The sequence below is a fragment of the Salvelinus fontinalis genome, unplaced genomic scaffold (genome assembly GCF_029448725.1).
Source record: "Salvelinus fontinalis isolate EN_2023a unplaced genomic scaffold, ASM2944872v1 scaffold_0043, whole genome shotgun sequence".
Classification (NCBI taxonomy): domain Eukaryota; kingdom Metazoa; phylum Chordata; class Actinopteri; order Salmoniformes; family Salmonidae; genus Salvelinus; species Salvelinus fontinalis.
This window is the reverse complement of record NW_026600252.1, coordinates 181,889-192,539: the sequence shown is the minus strand read 5'-3', so window position 1 is coordinate 192,539 and position 10,651 is coordinate 181,889.

The window sequence follows — 10,651 nt, the reverse complement described above, 5'->3', positions numbered from 1 at the left end:
GAATCCAGATAAGTCAATCAATAAAATATCAGTGGACCTCTTTCAGTGTCAGAAAAATACTTGGCCAGGCAAAAAAATCCACAGGACTTCTGTTTTCAAATGGAAAAAAATGGAGATGTATAAAGAAAATAGGAGGGTTTGGCCTCATGAATAGAAGCTGTGCTTTAATTAACCATACGGGCACAAAAAGAGAGAAGTGAAAGAAAAGTGAATGGTAATACTTCACTCAAAGGGCCCCTTTAATGTAAGCAGGTGTACTGCGTTATAATGCATTGTGAGACTTGTCATAAGCACCTATGACCCACCTTTGAGCCCTTATACTGTCTTATCTAAAAAGAAAAAGTTAAAGTGGAACTGACAGCGTTTTAACTACTTTGCAGATATGAAACAATAACAGTAAAAAATATCAAATTCCCAGTTTATGCTACAAAACCAACTTAAGAGGTTTTAAAAATAGGTTCTATTTGACTCAACATTCCATGACGTACACCAAGGCATTGTTGGCAGAATAGACGGATGCAGTTCAATGCATGATTTAATATAATTCACCAATACATTTCTTGGTAGTCCAAAAAATATTGCTTTCAGGTTCTACATCACAGCTGGCCTGGTACATTGTTTGCTGCCTCCACTGTTTCATTTTCAATTACTCCATATTTTGGACAAAAATGAACAAATGTAACTAAGGCTGGGAATGTCAATATGATCAAACGAGTAAGGGCATTGATCACAAGTCAGTCATAATGTGGTTAATAGACTAGCGTATCTATTTATGTAGCAAGCTAAAAACACAGAGCCTAACGTTAGCTAGCTAGCTGCTAGGAGGATGTCATGTCATTGGAGGAGTGGGTGAGGGACTTTCCCCCCCCCCCCCCCCCAATATCGCTTTTTGGTGGGTATATACGCAGCTAGAGATGCAGGCGTCATTTGGTTAACTAGCAAGAACTTGAAAGACTGTTATGCAGTTAGCATATCTCCTGCTAAATTCACTCTGGCTATCTACTCCGATTTCAGAGCACTCTTGTCTGTGCGATTTTTAAAATGTATTTTTATTTAATCTTTATTTAACGAGGCAAGTCAGTTAAGAACAAATTCTTATTTACAATGACGGCCTACCAAAAGGCCTCCTGCGGGGTCAGGGGGGCTGGGATTAAAATTTAAATACATTAAATAAAAATATAGAACAAAACACTCATCACGACAAGAGAGACAACACTACATAAAGAGAGACCTAAGACAACAACACAGCATGGTAGCAACACAATATGGCACATGGTAGCAGCACAAAACAGGGTACAAACATTATTGGGCATAGACAACAGCAGAAAGGGCAAGGAAGAGACAATGAATTTAGAAACGCGCAACACCTGTTGAATATGACCGGTGACAGTAAATGTAGGCACATTTTTTTTTATAGTTAGTCACAAACTCTCTAGATAACATGTAAACAGTCTAGCTAACCAGCTCTGCTAGGGCGAGTAAAATGTTCAGAGTGAGGTGTTCTCTCATTTGTCTGGCAGTAGCAAGCTAGACAACTTTAGCCAGTTAGCTTGGGTGCAGGCAAGCTGCAGAAGGACGAGTAGGCTACACGTCCCCATCGTTAATCAGTGTAATTTTGATGGCCAACTAGCTGAAAAAGTTTGAGGGTTTATCTAATGTTCCTTCGTATTTAGCTCATCTTGCTTTGACTGGCATTCGTTGATGATCTTGTTGTGTGTTACTGAGGGAGAGAGAGCCTACCTTTTTATTGTTGTTTGATTAATAGGACTGTAAAGTTCCCAAATGTTATTGACATGTTTGCATAAATGTTACTGACATATTTGCATAAATCCATTCAGGTGTATTTTGTGGCTTTTGGTAAATGCGTTCTAATGATCTAAAGTCGCACTGTTGCAACTCCCTGTAAACACACATTCCAGTTCAAAGTGAATGATGGCAAGCCTGTGTGGCAAATTGTTTCTTTGCATAAAGGTCTACTGTAGCTCTGGTTGGCTATGGTGCACCGGTCCACGTAGACTCCGGTCCTGGACGAGACAGATGTTTTATTTACTGCAGTTTTTATTAATTGTCCAAAGGCACGGCCGCTTTCCCACGCTATATTGCTACAGAATTTTCACAAATGCCTTAGTATACATCATTCCCAAACATTAAGAATTTATGAAAATTACCTTACCATAAGCGCTTGCTTTCGAGAAAATGTTTTTAAAAAGTGTAATTCTTCCCGAGGGTGTAGTATATAAACAATTTTAATAAGATTTCATGTTGCTAAAATGCTGTCAGTTCTACTTTAAGGACTTGGTGCATAAAATGTATCATATTATCCTTATTATAAGACATTATAAAGGCTGCTTATAACATGTAATATTGCAGTACTTTCCCTCCATCCTCTCTGTCCTCCTGGTTTTATCAACACTGTGGTCCCAGGGACCATAGCTTACCTCCACTTTTCAGTTGTGCGCATAAAATTGAAAAGAGGGCATTTTTCCACCCCCTTCTTAATTTTAAAATCCGCTGAAACACTGCTGACATTGAGAAGAAAAGGGGTGATTTGGGGATAGAAAAGTGCAGCATAACGGGTTGCAGCAGTGCTTCGGAGGGCTAAGATGATGTGGCATGGAACTGGCCCAGGCCTTTGCAGACCTTGCCAAGATGCTGACCCATCCCCACACTGGGAGAGAGAAAGCAAAGCACCACCACTGCAGCTATACCACTGCTGTGGTTGCCAGGTATTGTGGGGGTCAACTGCGGGTTGCCAGTTAATGTGGGGTTTTGACATTGACGAAGGGGCCGCATCAAGCCACAGAGGTTGACCGGGTCACAGAGGATGACCAGCCACAGAGGTTGTGGACGTGGTGAGGGGGGTGCATATTCAGCAGGAGCGTACAGTGGGGGGTAGGGAGGTGGAGGAGGAACGTAAATAACGATAAACTACTCCCCAAGAGGCAGACCATGACTCAGCAAATTTGTCTGAATGTCCCTTGGGATAGATACTGTCGTAGGTGTACTGTACACAGCCTAATAAGAGTATAACAGACACACACTGGATTTCAATCTGGATTTGGAGGTAAAGACTACTGTGGAATAGTGAAGTCCCCAGGTGGATTGTTCAATACCTAAATTGAAAAAGCAAATGATACAGCATCTTCTTACCCAAACAGGGGGAGTTGTTGTCTCTGACAATGTTTACCTTGGTTACCGGTATTCATGTAGAATATGAAGAATAGTGGATAAAAATTCCTCCGGCATCAGTATGGCTGGAGATTGACTGTTTGAAAAACATTCAGTTATTTAGTTAACTATATCTGGTCAAAAGTAGTGCACTATATAGGGGATAGAGACTGTATATTTGAGACACAGACTATATATCTTCTAGCATTTCTCACCAAACTCCGCTACAGAAAGCATTGCCATGCTTTTAAGTACAGCTAGAGAGTATGTCATGGATTGTAAATTTGGTGGTTCGGTCCCTGAATGCTGATTGGCTGAAAGCCGTGGTATATCAGACCATGTACCATGGGTATGATAAAACATTTATCTTTACTACTCTAATTACGTTGGTAACCAGTTTATAAGGCACCTCGGGGGTTTGTGATATATGCCCAATATTCCACGGCTAAGGACTGTGTCCTAGCACTCTGCGTTGCATCGTGCATAAGAACAGTCCTTAGCCATGGTATATTGACCATTTACTACACCCCCCCGGGCCTTATTGCTTAAATATAAGCCACTAAAACTGCAGCTACAGATGAAAATATTTAAATCTTACCAATTTAGCTTTGTTCAAATCTTACCTTTGTACAGAACCTGCTCAATGTCATTTTGTGCAGCCTCCCTGTCTCTCATCATCTATGTTAATCTACAAACACTGTCACATTCTGTCTGTCACATTCCTACCAGCTATGTTGTATGGCCTTAATGGTAACACTTTACTTTGAGCATACAGTATTAATGCATTGAGCACGAGGCCTTATAATGCTTTATAAATAACTGTGCGGTATAATATGCTCCGTCGTTCTATTTGGCAATATTCCAACTGGCTCAGAATGAATGATTTAAAAAAAGGAGTGTAGTTATTTGAAGGTTACCTGCATAGTTAGCCACCCCCCCCCCCGCTCACACCAATTCTAGGCGTTATGAGCTGCTGTGAGTGTGAATTAACACTCTTGAGCTGCATAGGGCTGTGTGTGAAGGCCGCGGGGACCACTTAAAAACCATAGAGAAGAGAAACCATGCGTTAGGTGCGTTGTTTTGAGGACAACGTTGTGTTGTTTAGATACATTGCCGTTATGGTATCAGCTCACATTTCACTTTACATTTATGGTCCTAAGGACAAGGTAAAGTGCCATCAGAAAATATTCACACTAGGGTTGGATGGAGGGAACCTGGTTTCCGAGATCCACCGGGATTTACCGCCCAAAAACCGCCCAAAAACACACTGAGAAACTGGTTAATTCTAATAAATTATTTATATGAACAGCATGGCGTGAAATGTAACTTAAATTTCATGCAATGTCTAAATCTGGCTTCTCTACGGCCTATGCATGATGAATCAATGCGCAGGGTGGGGACAGACAGCCCATCTCTGTGTAGAGCACTGTTCACAATGCATATAGACCTACAGTATCGCTCATCATGGTAACTTTTTTTCTTGTGATAGGCTATGCTACAGTAATATAAAGACCACATTTGAGTGTAATTTATCCATCTCCATCTGGCTTTCAGGGGTCACCTTGTTTTTTTAATTGCAAAGATTATATATACATTTTATTATTTTTTATTTTTTTACCTTTATTTAACTAGGCAAGTCAGTTAAGAACAAATTCTTATTTTCAATGATGGCCTAGGAACAGTGGACTAACTGCCTTGTTCAGGGGCAGAACGACAGATTTTTACATTGTCAGCTCGGGTATTGGATCTTGCAACCTTTCGGTTACTAGTCCAATGCTCTAACCACTAGGCTACCTGCCGCCCCAGAGTTTTAAAACAGCCTATCATTCGAATATCATTCCTTTAAACAGTGCACACATGATCACTCTCTCGCAGTCTTTCTGTCTCTCCATCAACTCCATTCAAATTGCATCCAAAATAGATAATCCTGTTCAAGATTGATATATAGCCCTATATATATATATATATATATATTCTAGCCTACCTCTTTCAGGTAATACATTCAATGCAGTATTAGCCTTATATTTGTCTAATTAATGATGGGTTATGCATAATAAGCTTCTAACTTGTTGCCTTTGACTCTCCACTGGCCTAACCTTAAAAAACGCTCCTTAGCTCTTGGAGTTCCATGCAGGAAAAGATAGACTAGAATAACTTGCTGGACATCATTTTTTTAAGCATGTCTTATACCAATAGACCAGAGGTTCCCAAACTTTGTATTGTCCCGTACCCCTTCAAACATTCAACCTCCAGCTACGTACCCCCTCTAGCACCAGGGTCAGCGCACTCTCAAATGTTGTTTTTTGCCATCATTGTAATTCTGCCAAACACACACTATAAGATACATTTATTAAACTTAAGAATGATTGTGAGTTTGTCACAACCCGGCTCGTGGGAAGTGACTAAGACCTCTTATAGGACCAGGGCACAAATAATAATATAATAATCAATACTTTGCTCTAACCATCTTACATATAAAACCTTATTTGTTCATCGAAAATTGTGAATAACTCACCACAGGTTAATGAGAAGGGTGTTCTGGAAAGGATGCACATTTAACTCTGCAGTGTTGGGTTGTATTGGAGAGAGTCTCAGTATTAAATAATTTGCCTGTATTTAGTTTTCATGCTAGTGAGGGCCGAGAATCCACTCTCACATAAACTCAGCAAAAAAAGAAACAGCCCTTTTTCAGGACCCTGTCTTTCAAAGATAATTGGTAAAAATCCAAATAACTTAACAGATCTTCATTGTAAAGGGTTTCCCATGCTTTTTCAATTAACCATACACAATTAATGAACATGCACCTGTGGAATCGTCGTTAAGACACTAACAGCTTACAGACGGTAGGCAATTAAGGTCACAGTTATGAAAACTTAGGACACTAAAGAGGCCTTTCTACTGATTCCGAAAACACCAAAAGAAAGATGCCCAGGGTCCCTGCTCATTTGCGTGAACGTGCCTTAGGCATGCTGCAAGAAGGCATGAGGACTGCAGATGTGGCCAGGGCAATAAATTGCAATGTCCGTACTGTGAGATGCCTAAGACAGTGCTACAGGGAGACAGGACAGACAGCTGATCGTCCCCACAGTGGCAGACCACGTGTAACACCACCTGCACAGGCTCGGTACATCCAAACTTCACACCTGCGGGACATCAGTGCTCAGACTGTCCGCAATAGGCTGAGAAGGGCTGGACTGAGGGCTTTTAGGCCTGTTGTAAGGCAGGTCCTCACCAGACATCACCGGCAACAACGTCGCCTATGGGCACAAACCCACCGTCGCTGGACCAGACAGGACTGGCAAAAAATGCTCTTCACTGACGAGTCGCGGTTTTGTCTCAGCAGGGGTGATGGTCGGATTTGCGTTTATCGTCGAAGGAATGAGCGTTACACTGAGGCCTGTATTCTGGAGCGGGATCGATTGGAGGTGGAGGGTCCGTCATGGTCTGGGGCGGTGTGTCACAGCATCATCGGACTGAGCTTGTTGTCATTGCAGGCAATCTCAACGCTGTGCATTACAGGGAAGACATCCTCCTCCCTCATGTGGTACCCTTCCTGCAGGCTCATCCTGACATGACCCTCCAGCATGACAATGCCACCAGCCATACTGCTCATTCTGTGCGTGATTTCCTGCAAGACAGGAATGTCAGTGTTCTGCCATGGCCAGCGAAAAACCCGGATCTCAATCCCATTGAGCACATCTTGGACATGTTGGATCGGAGAGTGAGGGCTAGGGCCATTCACCCCCGGAAATGTCCAATAACTTGCAGGTGCCTTGGTGGAAGAGTGGGGTAACATCTCACAGCAATAACTGGCAAATCTGGTGCAGTCCATGAGGAGGAGATGCACTGCAGTACTTAATGCAGCTGGTGGCCACACCAGATACTGACTGTTACTTTTGATTTTGACCCCCCCTTTGTTCAGGGACACATTATTCAATTTCTGTGAGTCACATGTCTGTGGAACTTGTTCAGACAGAAACTCAGTTAATGAATCTTGTTATGTTCATACAAATATTTACACATGTTAAGTTAAGTTTTCTGAAAATAAACGCAGTTGACAGTGAGAGGACGTTTCTTTTTTTGGCACGTGGTTGCAAAGGTCATCAGCGTCTTAACACCCCAATTTTCCAAGGCAAGAAACTCTGAGCACAGCCCTGTCCAGAAATCTGCCAGTGGCTTCTGATTAAATTCAATTTTCACAGAACCGCATGTTGAAGTTTTGATGAGGCTCTCTTGTTCAGATATCGGTAAGTTGACTGGAGGCAGGGAATGAAACAGATAGCGAATGAATCCAGTTGTTTGTGTCGTCTGTTTTTGGAAAGTACCTGTGTAATTGCGCACCCAGCTCACTCAGTTGCTTCGCAATATCACATTTGACATGGTCCATAAGCTTGAGTTAATTTGCACTCAAAAATCATACAATGATGTAATGACCTGTGTGTTGTCCTTATTAATGCAGACAGAAAAGTGCTCCAACTTCTTAATCATAGCCTCAATTTTGTCCCGCACATTTAATATAGTTGCAGAGAGTCCCTGTAATCCTAGATCCAGATCATTCAGGCGAGAAAAAACATCACCCAGATAGGCCAGTTGTGTGAGAAACTTGTCATCATGCAAGCAGTCAGATAAGTGAAAATTATGGTCAGTAAAGAAAACTTTAAGCTCGTCTCTCATTTCAAAAAACGTGTCAATACTTTGCCCATTGATAACCAGCGCACTTCTGTATGTTGTAAAAGTGATACATGGTCACTGCCCATATCATTGCATAATGCAGAAAATACACAAGAGTTCAGGAGCCTTGCTTTAACAAAGTTAACCATTTTTTCTGTCGTGTCCAAAACGTGTTTCAAGCTGTCAGGCATTCCCTTGGCAGCAAGAGCCTCTCGGTGGATGTTGCAGTGTACCCAATTGGCGTCGGGAGCAACTGCTTGCACGCGCGTTACCACTCCACTACGTCTCCCTGTCATGGCTTTTGCGCCATCAGTACAGATACCAACACATCTTGACCACCAAAGTCCATTTTCCTGTTGTCCTGGTTTCCAGTGGTTTGCAGAAGAGGATGTCTTCCTTAATTGACCCCCCATAAATGTAATGGACATATACCAGGAGCTGTGCCAGGCCCGCCACGTCTGTTGACTCATCCAGCTGAAGCAGTAATTGTTTCAAAACATCTCCTGTCATGTCACTGATTTGTCGTGAAACAGCGTTTGATGAAGGCATTGTCTGTGTAGTTTTTTGGGGCCTTTTCCCAGCCATATCCGCGGCAGCAGGAAGAATTAAGTCCTCCATAATAGTATGGGGCTTGCCTGTCCTAGCCACTCGGTAGCTCACCAAATAAGATGCTTCTAGCCCCTTCTTATTAATGGTATCTGTTGCTTTTATACATGTCTATTGAATACTTTTCAAATAACATTATATTTGTCACATTGACCAAATACAACAGGTATTTCACCTCACCGTGAAATGCTTACTTAGAAGCCTGTAACCAACAATGCAGATTAACAAATAGTTAAGAAAATATTTAGGAAATAAACTAAAGTAAAAAATAATAAAAAGGTTAACGCAATAAAATAACAAAAACGAGGCTTTATACAGGGGGTACCGGTACCGAGTCAATGTGGGGGGATACAGGTTAGTCGAGGTAATTTGTACATGTAGGTAGGGTTAAAGTGATAATAAAAAGCGAGTAGTTGGGGGGGAGGGTCAATGTAAATAGTCCGGGTGGACATTTGATTAATTGTACGCATTACCCTCTGTAGCGCCGGTGATGCAACCGGTCAGGATGCTCTCGATGGTGCAGCAGTAGAACTTTTTGAAGATCTGGGGAACCATTCAAATATTTTCAGTCTCCTGAGGGGAAAAGAGGTTGTCGTGCCCTTTTCACGACTGTCTTGGTGTGTTTGGACCATGATAGTTTGTTGGTGATGTGGACACTAAGGAACTTAACTCTCGACGCAAACGTTTTTTTGCTGAGTTTGCCCCGGGCGGCCAGCTCTAGGAAGAGTCTTGGTTGTTCCAAACTTCTTCCATTTAATGATGGAGTTCACTGTGTTCTTGGGGACCTTCAATGCTGCCAAATTTTTTTGGTACCCTTCCCCAGATCTGTGCCTCGACACAATCCTGTCTCGGAGCTCTACAGACAATTCCTTCGACCTTATGGCTTGGTTTTTGTTCTGACATGTACTGTCAACTGTGGGACCTTATATAGACAGGTGTGTGCCTTTCCAAATCATGTCCAATCAATTGAATTTACCACAGGTGGACTCCAATCAAGTTGTAGAAACATCTGAAGGATAATCAGGATGCACCTGAGCTCAATTTCAAGTATCATAGCAAAAGGTCTGAATACTTATGTAAATAAGGTTTCTGTTTTTTATTTTTAATACATTTGCAAAAATGTCTAAAAACCTGTTTTCATTTTGTCATGATAGGGTATTGTGTGGATTTATGTTTTTTCCTCATCATTTAATCAATTTTAGAATAAGACCTGAGTGGCGCGGTGAGAGTGGCGGTTCCTTAGACAGTTCTGTGATACAGTCCGGAATCGAACCAGTTCACTCAGCTCCTGAGTGAACTAAGGAACTGCATCTCAGTGCTAGGCGTCACTACAGACCCTGGTTCGATTCCGGACTGTATCACAAACAGCCGTGATCGGAAGTCTCATAGGGCAGCGCACATTGGCCCAGCGTTGTACGGGTTAGGGGAAGGTTTGGCTGTCATTGTAAATAAAAATTTGTTCTTAACTGACTTGCCTAGTTAAACAAAGGTTACATTTAAAAAAAATTGAAGTAACAAAATGTTAGTCAAGGGGTCTGAATACTTTCCGAATGCACTATAGCCATGGTATTTTTACTAACTGTGTATTTATTCCTCATCTCACTATTTCTAATTTGTATTTCTATCTTGAAGTGTTGTAAAAGGACCGTAAGTAAGCATTTAAATGTTAGTCTACACCTGTTGTTTACAAAGCATGACCAATACAACTTGATTCTCTGCTGCCCCCCACTGGCTCGTCACACAAAGATAGATTGTTGCCTAAGGGGTAACTTTTCCCCTAGGATCAGCTTTTATCTAGCATTACTAATCCTAACCCTTAGTGGGAAAATGCAAAACTGACCCAAGATCAGTGTCTACCGGTTTATAATTCCTATCTTTATTTGGAATGGGAGATTAACATAAATTCCAACTGGCCTACGCTTTTATTGGCCTATTCATATGAGAACATAAAGTTATAGCCCCATATGACTACGTAAAACAATTACTATAATTCTACTGTAATTACATTTTTATGGGCGTGACTACCACTAAGTCTGAGTAGGGCAGTTTAGGTGAAACACTAAGTTTTGGAAAGGTTAAAACATTTGTTTAAGCATGGTCGGTCAACTCTCAGGCAACACAGAAAGGTATGAAATAACATGAGTTCATCATTGTCTGTGTTTTCTGCTCATCAAGTTCTGTTTGTTTAAAAAGTGATAGAAACAGA